Source organism: Camelus ferus, chromosome 8 (genome assembly GCF_009834535.1).
Source record: "Camelus ferus isolate YT-003-E chromosome 8, BCGSAC_Cfer_1.0, whole genome shotgun sequence".
NCBI lineage: Eukaryota > Metazoa > Chordata > Mammalia > Artiodactyla > Camelidae > Camelus > Camelus ferus.
This window is the reverse complement of record NC_045703.1, coordinates 52499150-52519747: the sequence shown is the minus strand read 5'-3', so window position 1 is coordinate 52519747 and position 20598 is coordinate 52499150.

The window sequence follows — 20598 nt, the reverse complement described above, 5'->3', positions numbered from 1 at the left end:
TTTTCTTCTCCTCCCTTCCAAATTTTCTCTTTCCTCAAGAATTTCTTACTCCTTTCCTACCCATCCATCCCCTCCCTATTCTTTTCAGAGCAATGTATCTGTATCCTAGCTACTGTCTTTAAACTTCCATGTTCAACTCATCAAGGAATTCAACAAAACAAAGGGACTTCTGGTTAACAAGGCCCACTTTCTTAGAGGATCATTTAGGTCTTTTGTTATTTGAGTATAAATAAATATATATTTTTAATATAAAAAAATTTTTAATGTTATAAATTTATAAAATTTTAAAATATATTTATAAATAAAATATGTTCTTTTTCTAAACACATACCTAATTCTCCCCTAGAGGAATTCTAGCAATTGAACTCTTCTCCATTCTATTACACAGCAGTAAAAAGAAACTCTCTAATAGTGATCTGAGTTGATTCTTCCCAAGGCATGCTGCTGTCATAAAGGAGTTTTCTAAGGTACTTTTGCTTTTAATGAAAAATTTTCAAATTTAAGATTTCCTCAGAGGGGAATAAAAAATAACAACAACAACAACAAAAATCCTCCATTTTTTTCCCCAAGACTCCAAATTTCCAGGCATAATACATATTGAAAAAAATTGTATCAGGGTTCATAATTGCAATATGAAAAAGCAGTTGCCTGTCTTTCAGGAACCTCAGTCTTAGGAAATGATCATAAGAGTTGAAAGTGTAGGCATACAATATCTGGAGTATAGAAGTAGATTCACTTCTTATTCCTTTACATGCTTTTCCCTTAATAAAATGATAATGAAATGATTAGCCAATGATCTAATACCCTCTTTGTCAGTGGCACAAATACCAGCTGCCATCATCACATAACTGAGTGACTGCTAGTTGACCAAATTCTCACCAGTGGTAGCACCATCAGGCCATCCAGAAAGTTCCCAATGAAACTCCAAGGGGAAAAATATCTTACAAGCAAATGGTATGGAGGCAATCTTTCTAGTCCAAGAATCTGCTCTCATAAATGCTAATAGGACTAGAATAAGGAATAAAACACTAGGTAATACCTACAAAAAGCTAGAGAAGTTACTGTTTGTAAGTCCTCCTCTGAAGAATTTTTAAATTATGAAAAAATTTTTTAAAAATAAAGATACCTTGGAGAACTCATTTCACAAGATGTAAACATTGGCATCAGCATTACTATTTCCAAAAGTAGAAGATAGATCTTAAGAAGTTGGCAAAAGTGAGAAAAAAAATTGGTTACATGAATAAAATTCACAGGTCCTATTTTAAAAAAACACTTTAAAAATGTTTTCAAATGTTATAAGTGGAAATGAATAAATTAATAATCTATAATGGTAAGAATAAGACATTCATACTTTAACTTCTTGTAGAATAGAATTTTATATTGGGATATTTGTATATGTGGCCAATTTTTTTTTAAATTTTAAGATTATTAAGATTACAAAATATAAATTATTTTGTGTGCTTCTGCTGATAATATTTTTATTATGCTACTCAAGACATAACTGAATCTCTTTTTCTCATTTGCTTTGTCAAAAATTATACTTTCAAAAACTTTTTACTTTTCAAAGTGTATAAGAAGAAAAAGTGTAATTTTTAATTACAAAAATTGAAATTTCAAATCAAGTAATTATATTTCATTTCTTTATTTATAATTCTCCAAAATAATGATTACCAGTATCTTGCACAATTTGAAAACAGTTGTTTCAGTCATCTCTTCTAGAACAGCATGACTTCATGGTACCAAAACATCTGAATGGGCCAAATTCGTTAATCAAGCAGAATACCTAATTTTCAATGAGTCCTAAAGGCTTCAGTATTCTATACTCTGTAGCAACATAGAGTTGTTCCTATTTTATTAGGTAAGCCAATGTATTTGTAAAACAGTTACGAGAATGAAATTTAATTTGGGAGTTTGGTAAACATCTAGGGATTCATTCATTATGACCTCCAAATTGAGTTTACTTTGTACAGCAGCATAAAAATAATCGCTTAGAGCTCTAAAATGTGAGACCTTTTTTAAAAAAAATTCATAAGCCTTATATGTCATATGTGCCTTTCAAGTGTTTACATTGACTGTTTGTTTCATTGCCTTTCAGAAGTACAGTTTGAATGAATAGGTAAATTACAGCAGCAATGGGTGCCAGGAGTGACTGACAAGCTCCGAGAGGTTATGTGGAAGGAGGTGGAGAAGATACCGGAAAAGCTGGAACACAGCTGTCAGCATGTCCCAGCGTGACAGTCTGTAACCCACTTGCTGACAAGTGCTGGGGATATTCCTCAAGAGAAACAACCAGCATGTGACTTAAACCAAACTATTTAAAGTATGTGTTGTTTTAAACCAGGGAAGGGAGTGGAAAACAAGTCCACCAAAACATCTAAAGCGCTGGACTCGTCTTGAGACAGATGTTTACATAAACTCCCAGGTCAAGACACTGACTCCTAGTGAATTAACCTATGAAAACACCTAGCCACTTGTATCGATTAGTCATTATTTTTACCTGATGAAATCAGAGTATGAGTTCAGAGGCCATGCACATTTATACTCTGAAAATTCAAGTGTCCCCTTGTTTTCAAAAGCTTCTCTGATTACTATTAGTGTCAGAAAATTGTGAAAAAGAGTTGTTTTCAAATGGCAACTGACATGGACATTTGAAATTTGCTCAGGTCTCTGAACCAGAGAAGAGTCAGAATGACAATCCATGAAGAGGGACTTCGAAGTTAAATGCAAAATAACCTGATAATGTTATTAGACAGTTAATAAATACAACAAGGAATGATTATAGTATACCATATACCATCCTGGATGAATGGACATGTTTTATTTCTTTGTTTTTTAATATCAAATTTAGTGGTAGATAAAAACAAACTTTTCCAGAAATAAAGGACTAGCTAAGAGGAATAAAAGCTGAGAGCCTGAAGTGTCCTACTTTACCCAACACCAGTGATAAATACGTTCAGAGAAGAAAGTCTTACACTAACCTTATTAACATAATGCCATACACCCCTAGATGATCAGTTTATGACCTGAAGCTCTTGGTGTTCCTCTTAGCATTTTGCAAGTCACTTTTAAAGAAAACTGCCTGTCTTGCATAGCAATAATAGATATTCACCTAGTTTACTTGGAAAGAAACTAAATGCCACTGAGGAAAGATTATTTAAATTTTTGCTTTACTTCCAACCATTGTCTGTCTGGTTAGACTTCAGCAAACATAGTCTAGGATGCAGAACAAACCCCATGGTACCATTGCAGTGTAACTTCCCAAGCATTATTATCAGGTCCATCAGCGTTACTCATATCTATAGTCATACACATACAGCCAAAGCCTACATGGCTGTAGGCTCTGTACTTCTACATGTTCACACTGGAATGTGTGTGTTTGTGACTACAGAAATGGCCCCTACACCCAAATCCACCTTATGAAGCAGCCTTGTCTACTCAGAATAGAGTCAAGAGTTCAAACAGATGCCCCTAAACTGTAGGTTACATAAGCTTGAGGATTTGGTCTTACTATCCATTGCTGTATTTCTGGAACCCAGAATAGACTCTGGCATGTGGTAGGAAACTGCTGAATAGTTGTTAAATAAATGAATGTTGCATTGCCTGTGCACATAAGGTCATGCAATTTGCTCATAGGAGAGTGCCCTAGGCCCAAATCTGGAGACTGCTTGTCTTATGCAAGATTCTGCCGAGCTTAGTTTTCTGGTTTCCCAGGCCACCAAAAATAAAAAAGCAACAAATTACAAGGGTGTGGGGGGACTACTGCTAGAAGCATACGCAACATAATGAAAAATAAACACTGGCTTCCTATAACCAGAAAAAGAGACGGGAAACCTATGAAACTTAGCTACAAGTTCTCAAAAAAAAAAAAAATGTATGCTTATTTAACTTTTGAGAACTTCAGTGTTCCAACAATGTATCTTTGTTTTGGTATGTTTCTGAATATTACATAAATAGAATCATTGTAATGAAATCTTCTGACACTGGCTTTTTATCATTCAAAATTATCTTGAGACCCATCTGTGTATCTAGTTTGTTCATGTCCACTATAAATGAGGAGACCACAATTTTTCCATTCTAATACATATATATATATATATATATATATATATATATATATATATATATATATATATAACTACTAACAATTCTTTGTTTTTACAACCAGTTTCAATGAGCATTCCTTAACAGATGCAAGAACAAGAGGCTTTCTAAGGTCTATCTGTAGAAGTGGAGTAACTGGATTGTAGGGAGTGCACATCAGCTTTCCTAAGTACTACCAAACTGATTTCCTGAATGCTGGTACCACTGTACATTCACACTAGTGGTTGACGGTTCCCATTACTCCACATTCTTGTCAATATTTTGTATTTATTCAATTTTTAATTGTTCCAGTCTTGTGTATATGGCATAGTATGTCATTTTTTTTTAAATTTTTATACAGTTTCAAAGGTTACACTCCATTTACAGTTATTACAAAATATTGGCTGTATTCCACATGTTGTACAATACATTCTTGTAGCCTTCCTTACATCCAATAGTTTGTACCTCCAACTCTCCCACCCCTATACTGCCCCTCCACTGGTAACCACTAGCTTGTTCTCTATATCTGTGAGTCTGCTTCTTTTTTGTTATATTCACTAGTTTGTTGCATTTTTCAGATTCCACAAATAAGTGATATCACACAGTATTTATCTTTCTCTGTTGGACTTATTTCACTTAGCATAATGCTCTCCAAGTCCATCCACATTGCTGCAAATGGCAAATTTTCATTCTTTTTTATGACTGAGTAGTTTTCCATTGTATATATAAACTACATCTTCTTTATCCAGTCATTTGTTGATGAACACTTAAGTTACTTCCATATCTTGGCAATTGAAAATAATGTTGCTAGGAACTGGAGTGCGTGTATCTTTTAAAATTAGTGTTTTTGTTTTTGATTTTTTTGGATATATTCCTAGAGTCATATTGGTGGGTCATATGGTAGTTCTATTTTCAGTTTTTTGAGTAACCTCCATACTGTTTTCCACAGTGGCTGCACAATTTACATTCCCGCCAGCAGCGTAGGAGGGTTCCCTCTACTCTACATCCTTGCCAACATTTGTTATTTGTGTTCTTTTTGGCGACAGCCATTCTAACAAGTATGTGGTGATATCTCATTGTGGTTTTGATTTGCATTTCCCAGATGATTAGTAACGTTGAGCATCTTTTCTTATGCCTGTGACCATCTGCTTTTCCTCTTTAGAAAGATGTCTATTCAATTTGTCTGCCCATTTTTTAATTGTGTTGTTTGTTTTTTGGATGTTGAGTTGTCTGAGCTGTTTATATATGTTGGATATTAATCCCTTATCAGTCATATCATTTGTAAATATTTTCTCCCATTCAGTAGGTTGTCTTTTCATTTTGTCGGTGGGTTCCTTTGCTATGCAAAATCTTTTAAGTTTAATTAGATCCCAGTTGTTTGTTTTTGCTTTTATTTCCTTTGCTTTAAGAGAAGGATCCAAAAAAAACCCTCCTACAACTTCTGTCAAAGATTGTTCTACCTATGTTTTCCTCCTGGAGTTTTATAGTATCTGGTCTTACATTTAGGTCTTTAATCCATTTTGAGTTTATTTTTGTATGTGGTGTTAGAGATTGTTCTAATTTTCAGTCTTTTACATGTAGCTGTCCAGTTTTCCTAGCACTGCTTACTGAAGAGACTGTTTTTTCTCCATTGTCTATTCTTACCTCTTTTGTCATAGATTAATTTACAGTAAGTGGATGGGTTTATTTCTGGGCACTCTATTCTGTTCCATTGATTTGGGTGTCTATTTTTGTGCCAGTACCAGATTGTTTCGATGGCTGTAGTTGTGTAGTATAGCCTGAAGTCAGGAAGTGTGATTCCTCCAGCTCCGTTCTTTCTTTATATATGCTTCTTTATAATGTGTTTCAAAATCAGGTCGTATGAGGCCTCCAGCTATGTTCTTCCTTCTCAATATTGTTTTGACTATTTGTGGTCTTTTGAAATTCCATATGAATTTTAGGATGGCTTTTTTATATCTCTCAAAAAAATGCTATTGGGATTTTGATAGTGATTGCATTGAATCTTTGGGTCACTTTAGGTAGTGTAGACATTTTAACAATATTAAGTCTTCCAATCCATGAACGTGGGATGTTTTTCCATTTATTTATGTCTTCTTTAGTTTCTTTTATCAATGTTTTGTAGTTTTCAGTGCATAAGTCTTTTTGCCTTCTTAGTTAAGTTTATTCCTAAATATCTTATTCTTTTTTTAATGCTATTATAAATGGGATTGTTTTAATTTTCTTTTGAGGTTGTTAATTGTTAGTATATAGAAACACAACTGATTTTTGTGTGTTAATTTTTATTCTGCAACCTTGCTGAATTTGTTTATTAGTTCTAACACTTTTTTGTATGTGTGGAGTGCTTAGGATTTTCTACAGATACAATTATGTTGTCTGCAAACAGATCATTTTACTTCTTCCTTTCCAATTTGGACGCCTTCTAGTTTCTTTCTCTTGCCTAATTGCTTGTGTAGCACTCCAGTACTATGCTGAATAGAAGTGACAGACTGAGCATCCTTGCCTTGTTCCCGATCTTAAAGGGATTACTTTCAGTTTTTTACTATTAAGTATTATGTTAGTTGTGGACTTTTCATATATGACATTTATTGTATTGAGGTCAATCTCTTCTATTCTTAGTTTGTTGAGCATTTTTTTAAATCATGAAAGGGTGTTGGATTTTGTCTGATGCTTTTTCTGCATCAAATGAAATGATCATGTGGTTTTTGTCCTTCATTCTGTTAATGTAGTACATTGATTGAGTTTTGTATGTTGAAGCATCTTTGTATTCCAGTAATAAATCCTTCTTTGTCACGGTGTATGATCTGTTGATTTCATTTGCTAATATTCTGTTGAGGATTTTTATATCAATACTCATCAGGAGTATTTGCCAGTAATTTTATTTTCTTTTAACATCTTTCTCTGACTTTGGTATCAGGGTAATACTGGTCTGATAGAATGAATTTGGAACTGTTCCCTCCTCTTCAAGTGTTTGAAAAGTTTGAGAAGGATTGGCATTAGTTCTCCTTTAAATGTTTGGTACAGTTCTTCAGTGAAGCCATCTGGTACTGGATTTTTCTTTGTTGGGAGGTTTTTATTATTTATTTAATCTCCTTGCTAGTTATAGGTCTGTTCAGATGTTGCATTTCTTCGTGATTCAGTCTTAGTAAGTTGTGTGTTTCTAAAAATGTATCCATTTCTTCTAGTTATCTTATTTGTTCGCATACCTCCATAGGTTTTATAACTAATATTATTCTGTTACTGGCAATATATGAAACTATTTGTATCATGGCCTTTTCATCAGCATATAAAATTTTTTTTACAATTTATTTAAATTTAATAAGTGAAAAAATTACAATTTGTGGCACTCCTTTCAGTAATGTGAACATTTTTTTCCTACAAACTTGCTTCAAGTGTCCTAAATGTAAACTATCACTTTGAATAGAAAGAAAAGGTGGAAGTGGTGGTGTGACATATCAAATGATAGCTTTTGAACAGTGCTTTGAAAACATTTTCTGTAGGTATCAGATAATCAGATATTTCCTAAAGTATCATTACCAAGTGTACTTTCCTCTGAATGCTTTCCCATGTCAGAAATGGAACAGAAAAATAAGTTGCCCTTTGACAGGAAAAAAATGAATGATAGCATGAGTATGACAGATAACAAAAACTAAATTGTATTTGCTTTTAAATGATAGACATATATAAATTAAAACACATTAAACTGAATATCTCTAATTGTATTACACTTTGTTAAGAGTTACAAACCTTAATTAGGCCATACTACCAGAAGTGAAGTTACTGTAGGCCATGCACAAATTAGATAATCCACAGATGATCTTTAAAAGTCTAGGTTTATATACATAAATAAGAATATAGGAAGAAAAGAAAGAATATAAAAGGTACACCTTAAAATTCATATATTTTATAAATTTAAAATATAGCTTTAGATCTAGGGGAAATTTCTATCCACAAGGGCATGAAGGAGTCAGAGAATTCTTTCTTCATAAAGAAAGTGTAAGCTGGACAAAATCATTATAAACAACCACATCAGAGGTCTGGAAAGTGGCCAAAAGCAGACAACAAACTGAGAAAAATTTATTCTTAAAAAACTGCTAGAACTTAGGGTAAACACAACTGGAGTCTATGTCCTTCTTGCCTGGGAATATTCTCATTTACGTTCCCCTTGCTCTTTTAGTGACCAAAGCAGGACTGGGTAGAGCATCAGCAGTTCTGCTACCAGAGGGGGAAATAACAACTTGCTTGGGAATGGGGTAAAACTCAAGACTTTGACAAACACCATAAAGAATAAATAAGAAACACCCAGAGCTCTACTATCTTGAAGTTGTGGTTCTGTTTGGGGCAAGCAGTGAACAAACAGAAATTGTATGGAGAGATCCCAGAAAATACAGCACCATTTAGAGGCTAGATAAGATCTCTACATACCTATGGATGATTGAGGAACTACCCATATACACAAGGGAAACCTGCAAGAATCCAGTTAGAAGCTAAAACCGAAAAAGACTTGAGAACCAGCTAATTTTTTTAACATGCTCCCAAAATCATATGTACATCGATTTTCAGAGGTGAATATCTTATGTGCTGGCAGTGTTTGAGTAAAATCTCTAGCCAAATCATTGGCTAACCCCTAAGTTATGCAATTACAAAGATGACCCCTATTAAACCATGCTAAAAAAAAAAATCAAAATAAGAATAAAAACCTAAGCAGAAATATCAGTGGCTGACTATGGGGGAAAGATTTTACATTTTAAGCTCAGATAAGATATAACAAGAAAGAAAAAAAGAAAAGTAAATCAGAGCCCGGATTTGCTACAGTATATTATCAATTATAATATATAAAATATACAGTTTCCAACCAAAAATTACAAGACAGTCAAAGAAAATGTGACCCATACACAGAGGAAAAAAATATAGTCAATAGAGCCAACTGAATGGACAAAAATGCTGAGTTTGATTCATATGCACACAATATCACAATAATGACCCAACAAATAGGGAATCTTAGTAGAGAAAAGTGCACTAATAAAAAAGGGAATTGGAAATTTGAGAACTGAAAATATAATAATCAAAATAAAAAAAATGCCTCTGATATTAAGGCTCAAGAGGAGATTAAAGATGGCAGAAGAAAGAACCAATGAACTTAAAGATAGATTAATAGATATTATTCAATCTAAAGAATAGATAGGAAAAAGCACTGAAGAAAAATAAATAGAGCCTCAGAAACTGGATGACAAAGCCAAGCATAACAGTATTTATGTAATGGAATTCTTAGATCCATAGGAAAGAAGAGAAAATGCAGAAATCCCTGTAAAAGTCACAGCTGGTTTACTGAAGAAATTGACAAGCTGATCACAAAAATTATATGAAAATGCAAAGAAAACAGAAAAACCAAATCAATTTTTAAAAAGAACAAAATTGGAGAACTTACAAATTGTTTTAAACCTTTCAATAAAGCTATGCAATTGAATAGACAGTCCAGAAATAAACCCTTACATTTTTAGTCAATTGGTTTTCAACAAAGATACCAGATGATTCAATGGATAAGGGGCAGTGTTTTCAATAGTGTTGGAACATTTGGATATCCAAATGTTCAAAAGTGAACTTAGACCCTTTACTCACCCCATACTTAAAATTAACTCAGAATGTAAGAGCTAAAACAATAAATCTCCTAGAATAACACATAGGAGAGAATCTTTGTGCTCTTTTGTTAGGCAAATATTTCTTAGATATGATACCAAAAGCATGATCTGTAAAATAAAACATAATGAAATGTGTCATTAACAGTAAAAACTTTTTTTTCAAAACACAATATTAAGAAAATGAAAAAACAAGCCACATAGACTGGGAGAAAGTATTTTCAAATCATATAGTTTATAAAAGATTTATACACAGAATACATAGAACACTCTTCCAACTCAATAATATGAAGAGAAAAAAAGTTTCAAAAAAAACTGAAAAAAGATTTGAATAGATACTCTAACAAAGAAGACATTCAAATGGCTAATTAGCTCATGAAAAGATGCTCAACATCATTAGTCATTAGGGAAATGCAAATTAAAACCACAATGGATTACACTACACATTTATTTGAATGGCTACCATCCAACAGAGTGATGATACCAAACATTGAAGAGGATGTGAAAAAAACTAGGATCCCTCATATATTGATGGTGCAAAAGTAAAAAGGCACAGACACTTCAGAAAATAGATTGGTAGTTTCTTAAATAGTTAAACACACTTACCATATGATCCTGCAATTCTATTCCTAGACACCTATCCAAGAGTATTGAAAACATATGTCCATACAAATGCTTGCATGTGAATGTTCATAGCAGTACTATTGATAGTAGCCCCAAAACTGAAAACAATCAAAATGTTCATCATCTGGTGAATGGATAAACAAAATGTGGGATATCTCTGCAATGGAATACTATTCAGCAATAAAAATGAGTAAACACTGACACAACTGATACATCTACAATATGAATAAGCCTAAAAAATATTATGCCAATTGAGAGGAGTCATACACAAGACCATAAATTATTGTAAGAGCCTTTATATATGAACTTTCTCAAAAAGGCAAAACCATAGACACAGAAAGCAGAGAGTGGTTGCCTGGGGCTAAATTTTGGAGTGAGAATTGACCACTAAGAGCCCAAGGGAACTTATTATTTGTGGTAATAGAAGTGTTTTGATACTGGATGATTGTGATGGTTGCATAATTTATAAGTTATAAGGTTTTAAACTAAAACTCAATAACATTATATATATATATCATTTTTTACCATTGACCTTTCTGTTATCACATTATCTTAAAGTCAAAGAAAGTGTCTCTCAGCTCCCCCAATTTCCAACATTTCCCACAGCCCTACACTTCCAATTCTATGTCTCAAGCCCTTTGATGAAGCATTTTTCCTCTTTGCAGAAGAAAAAGGAGATTTCCCCTACTAGCTAAGTGCCAATTTGAATATTAATACTTTTCATACATTTCTGATATTAGTAGAGAGGTAACATGTTATCTCAGACTTGGTAAGTTTCTTTAGAAGCATCACTTGATCTAGTCTACAAACAATAACACTGTGGGTACCAGGGGTTATATTAAAACCCAGGTCTGGCTGACCACACATCCCCTGCCCTTAACTACTATCCTCTACATTTCACACTGCCTCCTTGTTCCTGTGTTTTGCCATAATCCCACTTGTATTCTCCCATGTCACAAGGGAGTTGAGAGGAATTTTTTTCCCAGAAACCCACAAGTACATAACCTCAGGATCTGCAAATATAGAAAATATCTCTTAGCCCTTTTGTTTGTTTGTTTGTTTTAATACAATTGAATTTAAGTATCAGAAACAGTTGTTTTGCTCGAGGCCAAATTTCAACCTGAGTAAAGGAGTTAATGATTCAAGGTACTTTCAAAACACACAAATTGATCACAACTTGAGTGAGAATTAAGAAAGACTAGAACAATATTTTACTAATCTACATATTTATAATATTGTATTATTTGCAAAGAAATTTTATGTAATTTAATTAATTTTTCATAAAGTCCTGTGAAGTGGGTATCATTAGTGCTGTTTTACAGATGGCAGAAATAATAAGTTTAACATATCATCCGAAGATGCATGGAAGTAAATGGTAGATTCGTCCCCTAACTCCAAATTCACTCTTCTCAAAATTAAACCATTAGATTGATGCAATGTTTCTCATTTTTAAAAAAATGTCTAAATCATAATGATTCTCTTCTCTACTGGGAGTATGAAGAGGGTTGAACTATCTATGTTCTGTACCTCAACTCCAAGTTTTGACAGCAGAGAGGCTGTTTATGCTGGGATATTTTGTGAAATGGTGTTTGTGGTTCCACATGCACACCAGCATAATCATCAGAGACCCAGCAGCATCTGGTCACTCCAAGCAGACTGTATTCACCAAATATTATCATCTTGATGGATCTGTGAACATTTCTTTCCTAACATGGAGATGCAACACTGTTATAAACCCAAGAATTCTTTCAGGAATGCCATTTATCTCCAAACCAATGAATTTTAAAGGTGAAATTTGGCATGCACCGAACTCTCTTATTAAAAACAAATACAACTCAACTTTTCCAACAAAGAAGAGTAATTAGAAAATTTAATCATCACAACCTGCTATGGAGCTAATTGTTTGTACTAATATCCTCATCTTCTTTAGAGACATTGCCTGTCAGTCAATAAATACATGAGCATTTGATTATATGTATGTATAATTTTATATCTCTTCTCCAGTTGTATGACCAATTTGTGCTTCAAAAGGACCTGTAAAATCCATTATTTGATTTCCTCCTTTTGATAGGAATGGCCAGGCCAGAATGAAGTCAGAGAGGCAGTCTGCTTTCTCGGATTAGGAAACTCTGGGTCATAAATTAGTTATTTGCTCAAATGCTTATACTTCTCGTAAAAGGCATGGATTAGTAAAGTTTTCACATGACAGTTATAATTAAGGAATGATGTATTACTTAAGCTAGCAAATGATTATTCTATAAAATAAAAATCAAAGCAGGACATTGAATAATGAAGCTGAAAACCAGTTTTCTTTGCTATGGACATTATTTTAATTATTTGTTTATTTATTATTAGCTCTAATAATTGAGAGATTGATATGTGTCAAACATTTCACTATGCATTTTAACATGCATTATTTCACATGAATCAATCCTTCCTATGAAAGATTGTAAAGGTAAAGGTATGTGTATCACCATTTTATTTATTTATTTATTTTAATCTTTTTTATTTTTTATTTCTTTTTTTTTTAGTGGCAGTACTGGGGATTGAACCAAGGATCTATTGCATGCTAAGCACGTGCTCTACCACTTAGCTATTCCCTCCCCCACCCCCATTTTAAATGTTACCTAAATTTAAGGGCAGCGGCTTGTCCAAAGTCACATGACCATTAAAATAGTAAAGTCAAGATTAGAATTCAAGTGTTTCAGATTTGGAAGAATTTACTTCTAGCCAGTAAGGTATAAGATAGCAAACACCAGGATTTAAAACAGCACACACACCCATGTGCACATAGATATATGCATGTCTCACCACAAACATTTGTGCACATGTATGCAGACGTAGCTAAACAAACTGTAAGAGTCAGTTGTTATGTATGTGAAACGCCTTTTCTTCTTGATGTTTTATTCCCCAAACAGGCATAGCTGTTTTAGAATTATAATGGTTCTGCTCTCTGAGAGGCGCGATACGAGGGACCACAAAGACTCTGAAGGAGTTATTTCGTTCCATAGAGACCACGTTACGCATGCTATGAATGTTTAAGACAGAGCACACAGTCTGTCATGTCGAGTCTCATCTACTTTAGTGACAGATTATTTTTCTTCCAGCACTAGTGGCTTGAATATATCAGCTTTTTTTCTCAGAGTTCAAACACACACAAAAAAAGTCATGATGGAACCACAAAACAGAATTCACGGAGCATGGAAACTCTAACTTAAACCCAGAAAAGCAAAGAAATGTAGCATTTTGCCAAACAATTCAGTTAGTTTGAGAGTCCTTAATTCACCCTAGATAATGTCAGCTACGTACAGTGCACACAAACTCATTTTATTGAGTATTACTATGTGCCAGATACCATGTTAAATGCTGTACATGAATTACCTCATTTACTTGCCACCAGAACCCTATGAGATAGAAATGATGATTATATCCCTTTTCAATATAAGAAAACTGAAGCTAAGAAAGGTCAAGTTAACTTGTTCAAAGACACTCAGCTAGAAAGAGACAGAGCAGGGATTCCAACTCTGGCTTCAGAAGCTGAGCTCATAACCTCTACATATATGCACCCGTATAATATATTTGCATTGTAATGAAAAAACAAATTTTAGTACCAGGGAAATTTGAATTTGCAAAGAGCAAACAGAATGTCCAGAAGTCAATTTGTTTGACAAAATATTCAAAAGATGATATCCATTCACGAGACATATTCAGGCTTCTGAAAAATCTCTTCTAGGCTCTCAATGCACTAGACTATAACTTCAAATAACATTTGTCTATTTCTTCTTGAGGCTTTGAAATCAAAATAGCAAGGGGAAAATGTTTGTAAAGGGTAAGGGAAGTGTATTTTCCAGTATACTTTTACCATTTTTTAAATGGAAAGCCATATTTGATCTATTTTTCCCTAGATTTGTTTTGGCAAATAGGCCTCATCACTTGTGCCAACTTTAAGCAATCCATGCACCTTGAAACGAGTTCTGAGATTGTGCCCAGAGAGCAGTGATTGATTAGCATTGTCTGTTATAGCAGGGGTGTGACAGTAGGCATGACCTGTATTTGACAACCCTCCCTGCCTTGGACAAATAAATCCACCCCTCTCAAAATAAGCTCCAAAGTTGTCTACAAACAGGCAAGGTGGAAAGAAGCAAGGAAGGAGGGAGGGAGGGAAAGAGAGAGAAAGAGAAAAGAAAGAAAGAAAGGAAGAAAAGAAGGAAACTTTAGGGCAATTATTTCAATAATTGGTCAAAAGGTAAAAGAGTAGATTTTAACCTGAAATGTTCAGAATTACTAAGTATATGGATAAAATTGACTTAATAACTGTTGAACTTTCCACACATTTTGTTTTTGTATCTACCCTTCCATGGAATGTTCCCTTACTGCCCCACACAAGAAGCCTACTGGTCCTTGCCACCATTAACTTTGTTCACACTATTTTTCCCCATCCTTGTTTCCCCCAACTTTTCCTCTGTCTAGCTGTAGTCTCCCCATTCATGTCTTGCCTCCTTGGTGAATCCTGGGTCTGGTTTGGGAGACTTTGGGGATATCTTAGAGGCTCTCTCTCAAGTGGCCTCAGATGGACTTCATCTTTGACAATTTTACCACAATCCCCAGTGGGGTCTTATAGCTCTACAGATGAGATGTCCAAAGGTCACCTAGCTGGCTAGTGACAGAACTGGGTATGTAAGCTCAACTTTTCCACATTTCAGTTGCTCTAGAATATTCCCTCCGAATCAGCCAAACATAATCCTTTACTAGCAACTAGAATACTGGCTCTTAGTCAAGACAAATTCCTTCAGTTTCTCTTTGTCACTGGCTTTTTCATGTGAAGAGATTGTCTTGCTAGTGAGGCTATAAAATTCTGTGGGCTGAAGTCTCAGAGGAGCAGTGTGTAAAGTTGGGGAAGGAAAGCAGGTTTAGACATCAAAAAATCCAGCTTCTGGTTCCAGCTCTGCCACGTTCTAGCCATGTAACCTTGGCTAGGTCATTTCTCTGAGCCTCATTTTCCTCATCCATATAATGGGTGACTAACTCTCTTGTCTGTGGCCCAGGGTTGTTATAAGGACTAGTAAGGTGTTATTTTAGCAAAAGATTTGTAATGTATTAAATAGTGTACACATTGGAGTGATTTCATACTTCCTTTTGCCTTCCTCAGCCTCAGTGTCATTGGGTGGGGCCGGTCACAGCATCCTGGACATCTGTCATTTAGCCTCCTTGGGACTCTTCCCACACGTTTGCCTTGACGAGCCTGGGCTTTCCTTCTAGGCCCCATCCCAGGGTCTTCACCCAAAAAGACGCCTCACAATATAAATATAAGCTTTGATACAATATCTGTGAGGGATTTGTTTTGTTTTCTAGTCTTTGTCAATGTTTGCATTCATAAGGAAGAAGGACGATTTTAATTCTTCCTTAATACAGTGTGGCATATGATGAAGTGGCATCATTGCCATTTGTAAGTTTATTCTGAAGAAAATGCTGTTTTCTACCTGCCAACATTTGAAAGCTATAAATAGTGAGAAAAATAGAGAAGCTTTAAAAGTCCATTGAAATGTATTGGATTTGGAGAGTTTCTTGGATGGCCAGAGTGGAAAAATATTTTGCTAAAAAATAGGGAGTGTTGCTCCTACTGGCACACAGGCAGACAGTTTAGTTAGTATTTACCCAGCCTGTGGCGAGGGAACACTTGGCTGTTTATTTCAGTGGAGGGGATGTTGGGAGACGCTGTTTGTCTAGTCAGAAATGCCCTTTGAGACTGCAAGGCTACCTGTGACCAATTTTCAACTAAATTTGTCTTTGGACTTTGTGTAAGTAATACGGCCTTAACCAAATCCATTTGGTCTTCAATATAACCATGCTACAGAATCCTTACCAAAAATTTCCCTGCTTTGGTCCACAATGATGGCTTCTGATTATTCAGTCAAAACTGAATTTGAGACTTAAATGTGAGTTCTGGGTAAGTAGACTGAGTTTCATTTAGTGTAGGAAATAACTATTACTTATTAAATAAAATGGGCTGATATTTAACCAGTCATTTTCAAACATCTCTGCCCCTCGCTCCATGGTAGAATAACACATACTATTGACCAGTAATCGTTGGAGCTAGCTTTAGCTCATGAAGAAATTTGTGTTTTACTTCATTTCTTATTTGAAAGCCCAGCGAAGGGCTCATTGCCAATGTGACACTGACATGGTGAATACTCAGAGAATGTGTTATTTTTCAATCTCAAGCATTTCAAGTTTTATGCTCTTTTAACAAAATTCAACAGTTTAAAGGATAGAACAGCTGTAAGAAGTACAAAAATGTTTCCCAGGTTGTGATTAAGTAGTGATTACCATTTTTTTATCAGCTTTCTTTATTTCCATTGGCTTTAATTTTTTATGTAAAACCCCACCGGTTTTTTGTTTGTTTGTTTGTTCGGTGGGTGGGGAGAGGGGAGAGCAGATTGGTCATTACATCAGGCTGCTCAATTGGATAGTTCTTCTGAGCTGGCAAGTTCCTGGGGCAAGGGCTGGATCCCCATAACACTTTATAAGTATTTGGCCAGCATAATAGTTAAGCATAAAGATTTGTGAAGGAGATTCTTGATTTGGGGATTTTTCACTCACTGTTTTTGCATCTCTTTCCCTGTTTGCTGCCATATTTTTGTTTTTGCATCATTCAACCTTCTCAAACTTCCCTGAGTAATTATTATGACCCCATTTCATAGATGATAAAGTTGCAGTCGGGGGAAACAAGAGCCTCGTATAGTAAGTTGCATGGCCAGGATTTGCCCCTCCCTGAGTTTGGCTTCTATGCCCAGACTCTTTCTGCAGGGCCTCATAGTCTTACGAAGGCAAGAATTTGCAGCCCAAGCTTCCTGTCAAGTTGACAAATGTGTTAAATCAAAGATAAAAGTCTCCATGTTAGGTTGTCAAGGGGTCAGTTCGCCCGAGCCTTGACATCCTCCTTAGCTCTGTTCCCATACAGAGCCCTTCTCCAGCTCGTTACTGCAGCCACAATATTCAAATGTAGGGGAGCCTCAGCTTGGAGGATTTTGACAGCTGGGCCGAAGCCAGCATAGGATGGGCTCTGCTTGTGCACATCCCAGCGAGCTGTTTGACACTATACCAGAGGATCAAGGCATCCTAATTAAGAGCTACCACTCGGTGAATTGTATACACGGAAACTACTACTTGGGATTAATCTATGTAGGAGAAATGAGACTTCCACACAGAAGGGGGAAGATATACACCGCAAATAAATGAAATTTGGAGAACCTAAAACTAGAACAGCACTGAATCACCTGCTTTTACTTCCAATTTGTGTTTCAATTGTCTCCCAAATTTTTCTTACTTAAAGCCTCATACATTTAAATATTTAAAAGAGTCATCTTTAAACACTTAATCTTAAGATTTTTCTATTCACTCTCCAGTACTTCCACTAAAATAATAATAATAATAATAATTTAAAAAATAAAGGTTTTTCTAGACATTCATCACTGGAAGTTTTTTTCATTATAACCTCTTCAACTATGTCCAAGAAGAAGAAGAAGTCATGATACTACTGTCCAGGAGTCAGCCATCTATTTCTTTGTTTTTGAATGTCAATATCAGGAATTAAGTAAAAGCCAAATGTATTACCAGATGCCAGTATTGATTAAATCATAGAAAGGAAAGAAGCAAAGATACATACAGAAGGAAGAGGAAAGAAAGTAAGGCAGGAAACAAAATCACAGTGTTGAAAAGCAGCATGACATAATAGAAAGCTTTGGGCTTTGGGACCAAATAGATCTAGACTCAAGAACCAGCTCAGAAATTTACAAAATCTGGGTTATTCAGCAAATTAGTTAACCTGAATGAGTATTAGTGTCTTCGTGGATAAAAAACTAATACTCATATCATGGAGATACTGTGAGTAATTAGCAAGTATAAGTGACAGGTTCGATAATTACAGCTGCTAGACTCTAGACATCATCTCGCCCAACTCCCCGCCCTGTTTAGGAATCCTCTCTCTAGCACCTCCATCAGATAAAGGCCACCTATGAATGAGGAGCTTACAATCTAATAAAATAGCCATTTTTTATATGGAAGGTATTATGCTAAGTGAAATAATTCAGACAGAGAAAGACAAATACTGTATGATATCATTTATATGTGGAATCTTAAAAATACAAAAAGCTAGTAAATATAACAGAAAAGAAACAGACTCACAGATATAGAGAACAAACTAGTGGCTACCAGTTTTGTTTGGGAGGGCAACATAGGGATGGGGGTGTAGGAGGTACAAACTATAGGGTATAAGATGAGCTACAAGGATGTATTTGTACAACCCAGGGAATACAGACAATATCTTGTAATAACTATAAATGGAGTACAACCTTTAAAAATTGTATTAAAATATAGAGAGAGGAAAAACAAGTAAATTTCTTAAGTTGAAGAAAAAAACAAAATGGCCATTATTTTCTCGGGTATATTTATTAGAAATGTATTCTTAAAAGTCAGAGAAAAAAAAAAAGTCAGCCAAAGTTTACTTCACCCTAACTTCAAAATAGGTTTCTTAAAAATATGGAACTGAGACCTGTGCATGAGGCACTGCAGGGGCCTGCATCCCACCTGTTCTGGATGCTGTGGTCCACATCCCAGCTGTCGCTATGCTGCGACTTACAATCAGCTCAGCTCCTGAGATCTTTCTTAACATGAAAAGCTCGCTGACTGTTCCTTCTTCATCCTATAAGTGTGTGGTTGATTTGCATAACTTTGTGTTCTACTTACAAAAGTCATGTGTAATCAAGCCAGCACAGTGTGAAAAACAGAAGGAAAAAAAGCCTAAAATTTCCCTTCCACTATTAACATGTTGGTATATGTCTGCCTATTTTCCTTCCATGCATAAATAGTTACCTTTCATTAAAATGGTATCATGTTACAGCCATTATTTTGTAGCCTCCTTACTATGTTCAATTAATTAGAAGAGAGACACTACAGCTCAGAGGCTCACCACCCTCCAGGATAATGTACAGAGTCTGACTGATAGGGGAAATGAAGGAACTAGACATCCTAATCAAATCTGATTACACAGACCTGTTAATTTGGGCATTCAGTCTTCTGACTATGAGTCTTTATTGTAATTTGTAATCTTAAGAGTGCTTTTGGATCTTAGAAAGTATTGGGAGTTGTTTAGGTTTAAATAATTAAATAGCCATTAATGTCAAAAGAGGCATAATCCTGTATGTATCTATAATATTCACCCCAAAAAATCATAAGAGGCTGTTATATCCTCTATGGAAATCCAGAGATACTAAGCCTCTATGAAATGTTTAGAAATGCTTGTCTAATAGCTGGATCCATAAAAGGGAATTAGGTTAGTTTTGTAATCCCAGGGATTGTCAGTGCACCTTGGCTGTTTATTCACAAGAAGATAAGGCAATGTGAATAATCAAGCCCAAGAACGCCGCCCAACCAGTGGGTGTGACAGGCCCTGGGGAGGGTCCGGCTCTCAGAAGAGGTTCAGCAGGGCAGAGGAGGCGTGGTGGCCAAGACATGCAACATCTCTAATCCTCATTCCATCAAAGAGACTGGACACTTTGGGGAAAAGGACTATGTTAGGATCACCTCTGTGCTCCCGTGGCCTTTCTCAGAGACTGGCGTATCATAATAAGCTCAGCTGGGAGTCACTGTGTGCTTCTGCTCTTCCCCACTCTGCTAGAGACTCCCTACCTATGTCATCTCATTCAACTCTCTCACAAAATCCTGATGAGATGGGAATTACTAACAACATTGTCAAGAGAAAGGACTAAAGTCCTTGTAAGTAATTAGTCCATAGTCATGTAGCCCATAAGCATGGAGCAAGGATTTATTTATTCATTCATTCAAACATTTATTGAGCACCTGTCATATACCAGGAACTGTCCAGGTGCTGGGGACAGGGTCCCTGCCTTCATGAAGCCTACATTCTGGAGGTCAGGGAAAGAGAAAAAACAAGGAAACCAAATAAATGCACAAGGCAATTCTGGAGAGTATCAAGTGTCAGGAAGGCGAAAAAGCACTATGTTGACGGAGACAGACAGGGGTGGTGGGTGAGGAGCAGAGAGCTGGTGGAGATGGGGCAGGCAGGAGGACTTCTCCCAAAAGGTACGAGTTAAGCTGGAACTTGCATGAAAAGAAAGATCCAGATCTGAAGGATCTGAGGGAAGAGAACAAGGAGGTACAAAAGCCCTGAGGCAGGAACAAGCTTGGCATGATTAAGAACAGAGGAGGCAGAGGCCAAATTATGTTGATCTTTGCAGGTCAT